General features: G+C 37.5%; 3 non-coding genes across 3 annotated transcripts; all 3 read left to right on the plus strand.

The window, feature by feature from the left end:
- Window positions 1-150: 150 nt before the first annotated feature.
- Window positions 151-223, plus strand: trnar-ucg (transfer RNA arginine (anticodon UCG)). Its single transcript has one exon. It is a non-coding gene; the product is annotated as a tRNA-Arg (tRNA).
- Window positions 224-2,356: 2,133 nt separating this feature from the next.
- On the plus strand, window positions 2,357-2,429 carry trnar-ucg (transfer RNA arginine (anticodon UCG)). Its single transcript has one exon. It is a non-coding gene; the product is annotated as a tRNA-Arg (tRNA).
- Window positions 2,430-4,516: 2,087 nt separating this feature from the next.
- On the plus strand, window positions 4,517-4,589 carry trnar-ucg (transfer RNA arginine (anticodon UCG)). The gene has a single exon. It is a non-coding gene; the product is annotated as a tRNA-Arg (tRNA).
- Window positions 4,590-15,096: the final 10,507 nt, after the last annotated feature.

Consider the following 15,096-nt stretch of genomic DNA (forward strand, 5'->3'; position numbering starts at 1 on the left):
GTGTCTGAATCTGCATCGCAAGATTGAAGGAAAGAGTATCTTTGTACTTGTTAAAAATCACTCGCTTTCCTCATTCGGACAGGTTCACAATTTGATGTCTATTGTTGCATAGCAAAGTCTCTATGATGTCAAATAGGGATATATCAGATAGACTGCGTGGCCTAATGGATAAGGCGTCTGACTTCGAATCAGAAGATTGAGGGTTCGAGTCCCTTTGTGGTCGTTTAATTTCATAAGCTTAGCTAATTTGAACATGTTTGCAATTTCCCGAAATAAGCTATTGGTCTTGTTGCTTTGAAAAGCTTGGACATTTTTGTTCGACTTTAATAATCTAAGACTGAAAGGCCTGAGAAATATTGTGTCTGATTCGGCATCGCAAGATTGAGGGACATAGTCTTTTCGTACTTGTAAAATATCACTTGCTTTCCTCATTCGGATAGGTTCACAATTTTGATGTCTGTTGTTGCTAAGCAACGTCTGTTTGATGTCATATCGGAGAATATGGAGTAGAAGGTGTTGCCTCGTGGATAAGGCGTCTTACTTCGAAACAGAAAATTGAGGTTTTGAAGCATTTTCGTGGTCGTTTAATGTCATTAAATCAGCAAATATGGACATGTTTGCAATTTCCCGAAATAAGGGAAATCTTGTTGCTTTGAAAAGCTAAGACATTGTTATTCATCTTTAATAATCTAAGACTGCAAGGCCTGAGAATTATTGTGTCTGATTCGGCATCGCAAGATTGAGGGAAATATCTTACTTGTTAAATATCACTAGCTTTCCTCATTCGGACAGGTTCACAACTTTGATGTCTACTGTTGCATAGCAAAGTCTCTATGATGTCAAATAGGGTCGTTTAATTTCATTAGCTCAGCTAATTCGTACATGTTTGCAATTTCCCTAAATAAGGTCTTGTTGCTTTGAAAAGCTTGGACATTTTTGTTCAACTTTAATAATCTAAGACTGAAAGGCCTGAGAAATATTGTGTCTGATTCTTGAGGGACATAGTCTTTTCGAAAATATCACTAGCTTTCCTCATTCGGATAGGTTCACAATATTGATGTCTGTTGTTGCTAAGCAACGTCTGTTTGATGTCATATCGAAGAATATGGAGAAGGTGTTGCCTCGAGGATAAGGCGTCTTTCTTCGAAACAGAAAATTGAGGTTTTGATGCATTTTCGTGGTCGTTTAATGTCATTAAATCAGCAAATATGGACATGTTTGCAATTTCCCGAAATAAGGGAAATCTTGTTGCTTTGAAAAGCTAAGACATTGTTATTCATCTTTAATAATCTAATATTGCAAGGCCTGAGAATTATTGTGTCTGATTCGGCATCGCAAGATTGAGGGAAATATCTTACTTGTTAAATATCACTAGCTTTCCTCATTCGGACAGGTTCACAACTTTGATGTCTACTGTTGCATAGCAAAGTCTCTATGATGTCAAATAGGGTCGTTTAATTTCATTAGCTCAGCTAATTCGTACATGTTTGCAATTTCCCTAAATAAGGTCTTGTTGCTTTGAAAAGCTTGGACATTTTTGTTCGACTTTAATAATCTAAGACTGAAAGGCCAGAGAAATATTGTGTCTGATTCGGCATCGCGAGATTGAGGGACATAGTCTTTTCGTACTTGTAAAATATCACTAGCTTTCCTCATTCGGATAGGTTCACAATATTGATGTCTGTTGTTGCTAAGCAACGTCTGTTTGATGTCATATCGAAGAATATGGAGAAGGTGTTGCCTCGAAGATAAGGCGTCTTTCTTCGAAACAGAAAATTGAGGTTTTGATGCATTTTCGTGGTCGTTTAATTTTAAATCAGCTAATATGGAACATGTTTGCAATTTCCCGAAATAAGGGAAATCTTGTTGCTTTGAAAAGCTAAGACATTGTTATTCATCTTTAATAATCTAATATTGCAAGGCCTGAGAATTATTGTGTCTGATTCGGCATCGCAAGATTGAGGGAAATATCTTACTTGTTAAATATCACTAGCTTTCCTCATTCGGACAGGTTCACAACTTTGATGTCTACTGTTGCATAGCAAAGTCTCTATGATGTCAAATAGGGTCGTTTAATTTCATTAGCTCAGCTAATTCGTACATGTTTGCAATTTCCCTAAATAAGGCATTGGTCTTGTTGCTTTGAAAAGCTTGGACATTGTTGTTCAACTTTAATAATCTAAGACTGCAAGGCCTGAGAATTATTGTGTCTGAATCTGCATCGCAAGATTGAAGGAAAGAGTATCTTTGTACTTGTTAAAAATCACTCGCTTTCCTCATTCGGACAGGTTCACAATTTGATGTCTATTGTTGCATAGCAAAGTCTCTATGATGTCAAATAGGGATATATCAGATAGACTGCGTGGCCTAATGGATAAGGCGTCTGACTTCGAATCAGAAGATTGAGGGTTCGAGTCCCTTCGTGGTCGTTTAATTTCATAAGCTCAGCTAATTTGAACATGTTTGCAATTTCCCGAAATAAGGGAAATCTTGTTTCTTTGAAAAGCTAAGACATTGTTATTCATCTTTAATAATCTAAGACTGCAAGGCCTGAGAATTATTGTGTCTGATTCGGCATCGCAAGATTGAGGGAAATATCTTACTTGTTAAATATCACTTGCTTTCCTCATTCGGACAGGTTCACAACTTTGATGTCTACTGTTGCATAGCAAAGTCTCTATGATGTCAAATAGGGTCGTTTAATTTCATTAGCTCAGCTAATTCGTACATGTTTGCAATTTCCCTAAATAAGGCATTGGTCTTGTTGCTTTGAAAAGCTTGGACATTGTTGTTCAACTTTAATAATCTAAGACTGCAAGGCCTGAGAATTATTGTGTCTGAATCTGCATCGCAAGATTGAAGGAAAGAGTATCTTTGTACTTGTTAAAAATCACTCGCTTTCCTCATTCGGACAGGTTCACAATTTGATGTCTATTGTTGCATAGCAAAGTCTCTATGATGTCAAATAGGGATATATCAGATAGACTGCGTGGCCTAATGGATAAGGCGTCTGACTTCAAATCAGAAGATTGAGGGTTCGAGTCCCTTCGTGGTCGTTTAATTTCATAAGCTCAGCTAATTTGAACATGTTTGCAATTTCCCGAAATAAGGGAAATCTTGTTGCTTTGAAAAGCTAAGACATTGTTATTCATCTTTAATAATCTAATTTTGCAAGGCCTGAGAATTATTGTGTCTGATTCGGCATCGCAAGATTGAGGGAAATATCTTACTTGTTAAATATCACTAGCTTTCCTCAGTCGGACAGGTTCACAACTTTGATGTCTACTGTTGCATAGCAAAGTCTCTATGATGTCAAATAGGGTTGTTTAATTTCATTAGCTCAGATAATTTGAACATGTTTGCAATTTCCCGAAATAAGGCATTGGTCTTGTTGCTTTGAAAAGCTTGGACATTTTTGTTCAACTTTAATAATCTAAGACTGAAAGGCCTGAGAAATATTGTGTCTGATTCGGCATCGCAAGATTGAGGGAAAATTCTTACTTGTTAAATATCACTAGCTTTCCTCATTCGGACAGGTTCACAACTTTGATGTCTACTGTTGCATAGCAAAGTCTCTATGATGTCAAATAGGGTCGTTTAATTTCATTAGCTCAGCTAATTTGAACATGTTTGCAATTTCCCGAAATAAGGGAAATCTTGTTGCTTTGAAAAGCTTAGACATTGTTATTCATCTTTAATAATCTAATATTACAAGGCCTGAGAATTATTGTGTCTGATTCTGCATCGCAAGATTGAGGGAAAAGGTCTCTTCTTACTTGTTAAATATCACTAGCTTTCCTCAGTCGGACAGGTTCACAACTTTGATGTCTACTGTTGCATAGCAAAGTCTCTATGATGTCAAATAGGGTCGTTTAATTTCATTAGCTCAGCTAATTTGAACATGTTTGCAATTTCCCGAAATAAGGCATTGGTCTTGTTGCTTTGAAAAGCTTGGACATTTTTGTTCAACTTTCATAATCGAAGACTGCAAGGCCTGAGAATTATTGTGTCTGATTCGGCATCGCAAGATTGAGGGACATAGTCTTTTCGTAATTGTAAAATATCACTTGCTTTCCTCATTCGGATAGGTTCACAATTTTGATGTCTGTTGTTGCGAAGCAACGTCTGTTTGATGTCATATCGGAGAATATGGAGTAGAAGGTGTTGCCTCGTGGATAAGGCGTCTTACTTTGAAACAGAAAATTGAGGTTTTGAATCATTTTCGTGTTCGTTTAATGTCATTAGCTCAGCTAATTCGTACATGTTTGCAATTTCCCTAAATAAGGCATTGGTCTTGTTGCTTTGAAAAGCTTGGCCATTGTTGTTCAACTTTAATAATCTAAGACTGCAAGGCCTGAGAATTATTGTGTCTGAATCTGCATCGCAAGATTGAAGGAAAGAGTATCTTTGTACTTGTTAAAAATCACTCGCTTTCCTCATTCGGACAGGTTCACAATTTGATGTCTATTGTTGCATAGCAAAGTCTCTATGATGTCAAATAGGGATATATCAGATAGACTGCGTGGCCTAATGGATAAGGCGTCTGACTTCGAATCAGAAGATTGAGGGTTCGAGTCCCTTCGTGGTCGTTTAATTTCATAAGCTCAGCTAATTTGAACATGTTTGCAATTTCCCGAAATAAGGGAAATCTTGTTGCTTTGAAAAGCTAAGACATTGTTATTCATCTTTAATAATCTAATATTACAAGGCCTGAGAATTATTGTGTCTGATTCGGCATCGCAAGATTGAGGGAAATATCTTACTTGTTAAATATCACTAGCTTTCCTCATTCGGACAGGTTCACAACTTTGATGTCTACTGTTGCATAGCAAAGTCTCTATGAGGTCAAATAGGGATGTGACACATAGACGGCGTGGCCTAATGGATAAGGCGTCTGACTTCGAATCAGAAGATTGAGGGTTCGAGTTCCTTTGTTGTTGTTAAATTTCATTAGCTCAGCTAATTTGAACATGTTTGCAATTTCCCGAAATAAGGCATTGGTCTTGTTGCTTTGAAAAGCTTCGACATTTTTGTTCAACTTTAATAATCTAAGACTGAAATGCCTGAGAAATATTGTGTCTGATTCGGCATCGCAAGATTGAGGGACACAGTCTTTTCGTACTTGTAAAATATCACTTGCTTTCCTCATTCGGATAGGTTCACAATTTTGATGTCTATTGTTGCGAAGCAACGTCTGTTTGATGTCATATCGAAGAATATGGAGAAGAAGGTGTTGCCTCGTGGATAAGGCGTCTTTCTTCGAAACAGAAAATTGAGGTTTTGATGCATTTTCGTGGTCGTTTAATGTCATTAAATCAGCAAATATGGACATGTTTGCAATTTCCCGAAATAAGGGAAATCTTGTTGCTTTGAAAAGCTTAGACATTGTTATTCATCTTTAATAATCTAATATTACAAGGCCTGAGAATTATTGTGTCTGATTCTGCATCGCAAGATTGAGGGAAAAGGTCTCTTCTTACTTGTTAAATATCACTAGCTTTCCTCAGTCGGACAGGTTCACAACTTTGATGTCTACTGTTGCATAGCAAAGTCTCTATGATGTCAAATAGGGTCGTTTAATTTTATTAGCTCAGCTAATTTGAACATGTTTGCAATTTCCCGAAATAAGGCATTGGTCTTGTTGCTTTGAAAAGCTTGGACATTTTTGTTCAACTTTAATAATCTAAGACTGAAAGGCCTGAGAAATATTGTGTCTGATTCTGCATCGCAAGATTGAGGGAAAGAGTCTCTTCTTACTTGTTAAATATCACTCGCTTTCCTCATTCGGACAGGTTCACAACTTTGATGTCTACTGTTGCATAGCAAAGTCTCTATGATGTCAAATAGGGATGTATCACATAGATGGCGTGGCCTAATGGATAAGGCGTCTGACTTCAAATCAGAAGATTGAGGGTTCGAGTTCCTTTGTGGTTGTTAAATTTCATTAGCTTAGCTAATTTGAACATGTTTGCAATTTCCCGAAATGAGGCATTGGTCTTGTTGCTTTGAAAAGCTTGGACATTTTTGTTCATCTTTAATAATCTAATATTGCAAGGCCTGAGAATTATTGTGTCTGATTCGGCATCGCAAGATTGAGGGAAATATCTTACTTGTTAAATATCACTAGCTTTCCTCATTCGGACAGGTTCACAACTTTGATGTCTACTGTTGCATAGCAAAGTCTCTATGATGTCAAATAGGTGGTCGTTTAATTTCATTAGCTCAGCTAATTTGAACATGTTTGCAATTTCCCGAAATAAGGCATTGGTCTTGTTGCTTTGAAAAGCTTGGACATTTTTGTTCGACTTTAATAATCTTAAGACTGAAAGGCCAGAGAAATATTGTGTCTGATTCGGCATCGCGAGATTGAGGGACATAGTCTTTTCGTACTTGTAAAATATCACTAGCTTTCCTCATTCGGATAGGTTCACAATATTGATGTCTGTTGTTGCTAAGCAACGTCTGTTTGATGTCATATCGAAGAATATGGAGAAGAAGGTGTTGCCTCGTGGATAAGGCGTCTTTCTTCGAAACAGAAAATTGAGGTTTTGATGCATTTTCGTGGTCGTTTAATGTCATTAAATCAGCAAATATGGACATGTTTGCAATTTCCCGAAATAAGGGAAATCTTGTTGCTTTGAAAAGCTAAGACATTGTTATTCATCTTTAATAATCTAATATTGCAAGGCCTGAGAATTATTGTGTCTGATTCGGCATCGCAAGATTGAGGGAAATATCTTACTTGTTAAATATCACTAGCTTTCCTCATTCGGACAGGTTCACAACTTTGATGTCTACTGTTGCATAGCAAAGTCTCTATGATGTCAAATAGGGTCGTTTAATTTTATTAGCTCAGCTAATTTGAACATGTTTGCAATTTCCCGAAATAAGGCATTGGTCTTGTTGCTTTGAAAAGCTTGGACATTTTTGTTCAACTTTAATAATCTAAGACTGAAAGGCCTGAGAAATATTGTGTCTGATTCGGCATCGCAAGATTGAGTGAAAAGGTCTCTTCTTACTTGTTAAATATCACTCGCTTTCCTCATTCGGACAGGTTCACAACTTTGATGTCTACTGTTGCATAGCAAAGTCTCTATGATGTCAAATAGGGATGTATCACATAGATGGCGTGGCCTAATGGATAAGGCGTCTGACTTCAAATCAGAAGATTGAGGGTTCGAGTTCCTTTGTGGTTGTTAAATTTCATTAGCTTAGCTAATTTGAACATGTTTGCAATTTCCCGAAATGAGGCATTGGTCTTGTTGCTTTGAAAAGCTTGGACATTTTTGTTCATCTTTAATAATCTAATATTGCAAGGCCTGAGAATTATTGTGTCTGATTCGGCATCGCAAGATTGAGGGAAATATCTTACTTGTTAAATATCACTAGCTTTCCTCATTCGGACAGGTTCACAACTTTGGTGTCTACTGTTGCATAGCAAAGTCTCTATGATGTCAAATAGGGTCGTTTAATTTCATTAGCTCAGCTAATTTGAACATGTTTGCAATTTCCCGAAATAAGGCATTGGTCTTGTTGCTTTGAAAAGCTTGGACATTTTTGTTAGACTTTAATAATCTAAGACTGAAAGGCCAGAGAAATATTGTGTCTGATTCGGCATCGCGAGATTGAGGGACATAGTCTTTTCGTACTTGTAAAATATCACTAGCTTTCCTCATTCGGATAGGTTCACAATATTGATGTCTGTTGTTGCTAAGCAACGTCTGTTTGATGTCATATCGGAGAATATGGAGTAGAAGGTGTTGCCTCGTGGATAAGGCGTCTTACTTCGAAACAGAAAATTCAGGTTTTGACGGATTTTCGTGGTCGTTTAATGTCATTAAATCAGCAAATATGGACATGTTTGCAATTTCCCGAAATAAGGGAAATCTTGTTGCTTTGAAAAGCTAAGACATTGTTATTCATCTTTAATAATCTAATATTGCAAGGCCTGAGAATTATTGTGTCTGATTCGGCATCGCAAGATTGAGGGAAATATCTTACTTGTTAAATATCACTAGCTTTCCTCATTCGGACAGGTTCACAACTTTGATGTCTACTGTTGCATAGCAAAGTCTCTATGATGTCAAATAGGGTCGTTTAATTTCATTAGCTCAGCTAATTTGAACATGTTTGCAATTTCCCGAAATAAGGCATTGGTCTTGTTGCTTTGAAAAGCTCGGACATTTTTGTTCAACTTTAATCATCTAAGACTGAAAGGCCTGAGAAATATTGTGTCTGATTCGGCATCGCAAGATTGAGTGAAAAGGTCTCTTCTTACTTGTTAAATATCACTCGCTTTCCTCATTCGGACAGGTTCACAACTTTGATGTCTACTGTTGCATAGCAAAGTCTCTATGATGTCAAATAGGGTCGTTTAATTTCATTAGCTCAGCTAATTCGTACATGTTTGCAATTTCCCTAAATAAGGCATTGGTCTTGTTGCTTTGAAAAGCTTGGACATTGTTGTTCAACTTTAATAATCTAAGACTGCAAGGCCTGAGAATTATTGTGTCTGAATCTGCATCGCAAGATTGAAGGAAAGAGTATCTTTGTACTTGTTAAAAATCACTAGCTTTCCTAATTCGCATAGGTTCACAATATTGATGTCTGTTGTTGCTAAGCAACGTCTGTTTGATGTCATATCGAAGAATATGGAGTAGAAGGTGTTGCCTCGTGGATAAGGCGTCTTTCTTCGAAACAGAAAATTGAGGTTTTGATGCATTTTCGTGGTCGTTTAATGTCATTAAATCAGCAAATATGGACATGTTTGCAATTTCCCGAAATAAGGGAAATCTTGTTGCTTTGAAAAGCTTAGACATTGTTATTCATCTTTAATAATCTAATATTACAAGGCCTGAGAATTATTGTGTCTGATTCTGCATCGCAATATTGAGCGAAATGGTCTCTTCTTACTTGTTAAATATCACTAGCTTTCCTCATTCGGACAGGTTCACAACTTTGATGTCTACTGTTGCATAGCAAAGTCTCTATGATGTCAAATAGGGACGTATAACATAGACTGCGTGGCCTAATGGATAAGGTGTCTCACTTCAAATCAGAAGATTGAGGGTTCGAGTCCCTTTGTGGTTGTTTAATTTCATTAGCTCAGCTAATTTGAACATGTTTGCAATTTCCCGAAATAATGCATTGGTCTTGTTGCTTGGACGTTTTTGTTCAACTTTAATAATCTAAGACTGAAAGGCCTGAGAAATATTGTGTCTGATTCGGCATCACAAGATTGAGGGACATAGTCTTTTCGTAATTGTAAAATATCACTTGCTTTCCTCATTCGGATAGGTTCACAATTTTGATGTCTGTTGTTGCGAAGCAACGTCTGTTTGATGTCATATCGGAGAATATGGAGTAGAAGGTGTTGCCTCGTGGATAAGGCGTCTTACTTTGAAACAGAAAATTGAGGTTTTGATGCATTTTCGTGGTCGTTTAATGTCATTAAATCAGCAAATATGGACATGTTTGCAATTTCCCGAAATAAGGGAAATCTTGTTGCTTTGAAATGCTTAGACATTGTTATTCATCTTTAATAATCTAATATTACAAGGCCTGAGAATTATTGTGTCTGATTCTGCATCGCAATATTGAGTGAAATGGTCTCTTCTTACTTGTTAAATATCACTAGCTTTCCTCATTAGGACAGGTTCACAACTTTGATGTCTACTGTTGCATAGCAAAGTCTCTATGATGTCAAATAGGGACGTATCACATAGACTGCGTGCCCTAATGGATAAGGTGTCTGACTTTGAATCAGAAGATTGAGGGTTCGAGTCCCTTTGTGGTTGTTTAATTTCATTAGCTCAGCTAATTTGAACATGTTTGCAATTTCCCGAAATAATGCATTGGTCTTGTTGCTTGGACGTTTTTGTTCAACTTTAATAATCTAAGACTGAAAGGCCTGAGAAATATTGTGTCTGATTCGGCATCACAAGATTGAGGGACATTGTCTTTTCGTACTTGTAAAATATCACTAGCTTTCCTCATGACTTAAATGTAAATGTAAATGTGAGAATATGTACAAGAAAATATTAGGATGTATTCCTGGGGAGTGGGTGATTTTAATAAAGAGGTGGTCAAAAGATCGTGGGGTTTACCGGTTTTATATTCTGAAAGTAATGGGGAGAAACATGATTTAATCAGGTTTAAAACTTAAAATGGTTTATAGAAAATGTATTTTAAAAGAGATAAAAGTCACTGCTTCGGGAAAGGTGTGGTCTAGGGTGTTTGCAAACATGTGAAATCAATATGGAAGAATGTAAATGTAAAATATAAATCTATAGAATGTGAAGACAATGATTTTAAATTGAAACAATAGGATTTTTACAAATGTGGTTTTGCGTCAAATTTATAGGGATATTAAAAGAGAATGTGATATGTGGTACGGGGGCGGAAAATGTTATGCACTTTTTTGTTGAATGTAGTAGGTTAAAAGATTTTCACAAGTTTTTAAAAGGGCTTTAAGTAAAACATTGGGGAGAAGAGATTTTTACTGGAGTGGAGGAGGTTGTTTCTTTTTGGTTTAAATGGGAAAAGTAAAGTTTAAAATTTTAATTTGGTGAATTTTGTACTGTGTCATGCGATAAGATTAAGGAATTTAGGTCATTATGAAGGGAAAATTGTGTGTGGAGTTTTTTTTTTTGTATTTTAGAGAAAGAGATAATATATAGATACGGTGGAGGAAACTGTGTGGGTGAGTACTTTAATTGAAATTCTATCAAATGGTAAACTTGTCATTCATTATTAATTGGTATTAGTGGATAATTGTGTTAATTGTTTTACTTTTTCTGATTTTTTTAAAGGGTGAATTGTTAATCTTTTGTCTGAATGAAAAGTGTAAATAGTGTGTTTTATATAATATATATATATTTAATGTGCCCGATCTCGGAAGCTAAGCAGGGTCGGGCCTGGTTAGTACTGGATGGGAGACCGCCTGGGAATACCAGGTGCTGTAAGCGTTTTGCTCCAGAGGGTTCTCTTGGGTCATGCGTGGAGCAACTGCCTTTTATTTAGCACCATAATAATGTGTCTTTTCATTGGACTAAAGGCAGTTTGTTAGTGCTTCTCTGCCATGCCCTGATCAAATCCAATAGTGGACAGTGCGTTTCTCTCAATATCTAGGCAGTGCATTCAGCATTTGTTTTTAGGCTCGGAGACTGTCAATGTCTGTAGTCCATTAGGGCCCTGTAAAATCCCTTCATTGTTTTGCCTGATCCCCCCCCCTTCTCCATTTACATTTGCCCGTTGACCATTTGTCCCTGCATCTGTAGGTTTTCGCTCTCAAAAGTACACCTTTTTAATAGAAATATAACATGATTGGATGTTATGTCCACGACAACATTTAAAACCCTAGCAGGAAACCACTTGAGGTCTGGGAAAAACAGAAGATATCGATTTTTCAATAAAGCGTTTCACATTCCACTGGTTGAAATACTATCCTGTGTCCTCAGATTAATGGAGTTAGATATGCATAGGTTCTTCCTGTATATATGAATTAGATATCAATAATGTTTAGTCTATTGTATAGTTACAATGTGTAATCATTGATATCCCAGGAGCAGTAAACACTTTTGAAGTGTACAACTGTAATACATACATGCAGACACCGCATCGTTTTATATGACTGAAAGTGTGTCATACCTGAACCGCAGCTTTATTTGCCAGGGAAGAGTATATGGTCGGTGAATATATTCAATGTACAGGCTACAATATGGGAATCTCATACATGGTAATAATTCAAATACATGTGTATATAGGTCTTGCATCTGGCACAATGAAAGGTATATTCTACTCTAGGCTTCATTAATGCCATTCAGACTTGAGGTTCATTGATTGGTATGAATATTAGTTCAGAACTACGTTTTAGGGTCCATACCCAGAGCGGCAGTTATTTTTAATCCGACTCAAGCAAGTAAATAACTAGCCATGTTACTTCAGCTGCATTGCAAGGCAAGCTTACAATTGTGCAGTCAATGCCTTAGCCAGCTCGATTCTTTACATCCACTGTTTCACAAGACAACTGCCTGGTTTGTTGGTTCTCAGGAGTCCCCGAAAGACGATTTACAAATTCATTCTCCTAACAACAGCTAGTCTGGTAACTTGATAGAGATTTGTAATTGAACTAACAAAAAAGCCATTTCTCTACATTATCACATTCCTCTCAAATTGTACATTTGCTTGACTCGTTAAGGCAACTTCCATCTGTTTTGTCAGCAATCTTCTTCGAGCGCCACAAGGCAAGGAAGGGTGGCTCGTGTCAAAATTAGTCTTTGGTCATCACAAAGCCTTGGGACCCAAATGCTTAATGATTGCGCAAAATCCCCCTTGTGGTGGTCTGGAGCAATGAAGCCATCCCGTGGTGAAGGCTCGCAACTTTAAGGAGTGAGTCTTCAGTCCCCGCTGTTCCGTACGGTGTGTGTTAATCTTATCCTGATGCGGAATAGATTGCAACGTAATCATGGCTCTACCTTTGTAGTTCGGACTTGGAGATTGTGAAGAGATGTCTTGTGGGGAATGCATGGGTGTCCGAGCTGTGTGCTAGTAGTTAAAACAGACAGATCGGTACATTCAGCTTGTCAACACTTCTTACACAAACAAGTAGCGATGAAGTCAAGCTCTTCCCATTTGAGCCATGAGAGATTGACATGCATATAATTAAAGAAGAAATGTCCATATGTGGATGGAAACCAAGCTAGTGAGAGGTATCAAGGAAAGTTGTAATTTCAGTTAAATTACCAACACTGCATCCAACCACAGCCCTGCTGGTTTCACTTTGGCAAACCACTATAACATTGAGTCAGTTCATCCTAATGGACATTGGAAAGCTTTTGTTTTGACACCCATTGTTTGTCCTAGACGGGAAATTGGTGCGCAACACTTACCTCCCTCCGGTGGATGGATCAGAATTCCATGCTTACAAACGGGTTGATTGAGACAAGTCAGATGACAAGCCTACTACATGTGCCTTGGTGTTAAACGCAAATCAGATACAATTAAGGTAGCTCCAACGGTTAGGATTGTTTTATATAGAAGACTTTATTTGACATGTTAGAAAAAGACATTACACCCAAAGAATGTATCCAGAAGAAACATAAATGACGCTCCTCAGAGAGGTCTTTGACATGTCGTTGACCTGTTGAGAGAGAGAGAGAGATTGCGGCCAGAATGCATAAAAGGAATGGTAACAGAAATTAACATTAGACCAGAAAACCGTGAGGCGCAAGCTACACGGTTTGGAACTTTCCTAAACTCACAAGTACCTAGAAAAATGAATTTAAGTGGAATCATTCTGCTACAATATCCAAACCATCACCCACTGAGGAATCAGCGACAGGGTTGATTCGCCTATCTTCCAGAACGAGTGAAAGGAAAACCCATCCTGTAGTTCTGTTCAAGACTAGTCATTGGAGCCACGGACAACCAACGACATTGTGATCTCATGTAGCCAATCAGAGAGAAGACACACCACCTACCTTTCCACGGCGTCATCCCACATAAATACATACTCCAAGCTGGTGCCGGTTCGTGTGTTAAAAAAATGTATCAATGATAAGTGTCCCTTACGGAATGGGGGGGGAAACCTTGTAACAAGCCGTCATATTGTGTCACCTGTGTGTTTAGTCTGTGTTGTTAGTTAGTAATTCAATTAAACCAACTTGTATAGTACTGAATCATAAGGCTGGGGTTTTTGCAGCTGCAAGGAGGATACGATGTAATGTTAATAAGTTGACTATCAATTTAATCGATTTCTACCGTCTAGAGTTTAAGTCGGGAGATGGTAACTTTAAAAACCGCTTCCTCGGCACCCCAAATCCTAACATGATTCATTTAGTCGGCTAACAATTAAACAGTCCTCAGATAATTCAAAGTCACGACAGTGGTTTGTTGGTTTTAATTTCTGATATTTTGGCCCATCAGACCTGGATGAATCTGATTAAGTACGTTTTTATTTTAAAAGAACAGAAATTGGGCTTTCTGTCAACAATATTTATTTTGGTCTACTGCAATGGCTTGTTAAATGACGGCTGTCAAACATGCATGTTCTCAACTAGCCTACCTGGTTAAATAAAGGTGAAATAAAAATATTCAATGCCATTGACATGAGGCGAGATGTCTCTCTAAATGGTTCTTAAAATTCTAAATGATCCAGAATGGTCAGACTAAAGGTGACCTGAATATTGATCAATTGACCGTGGTTTAACCAAAGTTGCCGAATAGACAGTCGGTATCATCAACAAGGCAATCATATATTTTTTTTTAAACAGAATTTCATGCAATGCGCCAGAGCAATTCTTCCGCTGTTGGAAAAATTGGTCACACAAAATAAATTCCACACACACGGCATCGGATTCACATGTGAAGGACTTCTTCAAAGGGCACAGCTCTACTACACAAGTAACCTACGCATTGACAGTTTAGGCCTACTTTTTTTTATTTGCATCTTTGGGAGGTTTATCCTTCCCTGTTTAACTGCCAGATATTAGCAAAAAGGAATTTGTGAAATCTGAAGACGTTACATGAAGAGACAAACACCCACACCAGTACAAATCCACTTGAGCTGAAAGACGATGGTCAGGATTTTGCACAACGATATAGATGCAGCTGAAGTGAAAAATCTGAACTGCCCATTTTGTGCACAGCCATGTGAATGTTGTGTCTCTTCCTATGATATACAAAACATTTCAGCCTGTTTTTTTAAACTGCTATGACATTACTGATTTAATAAAAAGCTGCAAAGTTACTCCGTGTCCACATGGCCAAATTTAGGTTTTTGATACCATTTCATAAAAATGGTAAAATTGCGTGATTTGATAGCATTTTGCAAACCCGATCCCCCAAATGAATGGTTTTGACCAATAAAGTTGCTTCACTACACTGCTTTGTGTAACTTGCATCCAGATACTGAAAAGGAACCCGCAAAATAGTGTCATTTGCAGCGTGCATAATCATGGGCAAAGTCATTGTAGCCCATCACAATGTAGGGGAAAGTCATCTTCCAATAGTTTAATCAATTTAAATTCTTGAGATAAAAAATTAGGCCAGTGTGTCCATCTGTGGCAAAGTGCTCACCCAAATCACAAATGTAGT

The sequence above is a fragment of the Oncorhynchus keta genome, chromosome 6, assembly GCF_023373465.1.
Source record: "Oncorhynchus keta strain PuntledgeMale-10-30-2019 chromosome 6, Oket_V2, whole genome shotgun sequence".
Classification (NCBI taxonomy): domain Eukaryota; kingdom Metazoa; phylum Chordata; class Actinopteri; order Salmoniformes; family Salmonidae; genus Oncorhynchus; species Oncorhynchus keta.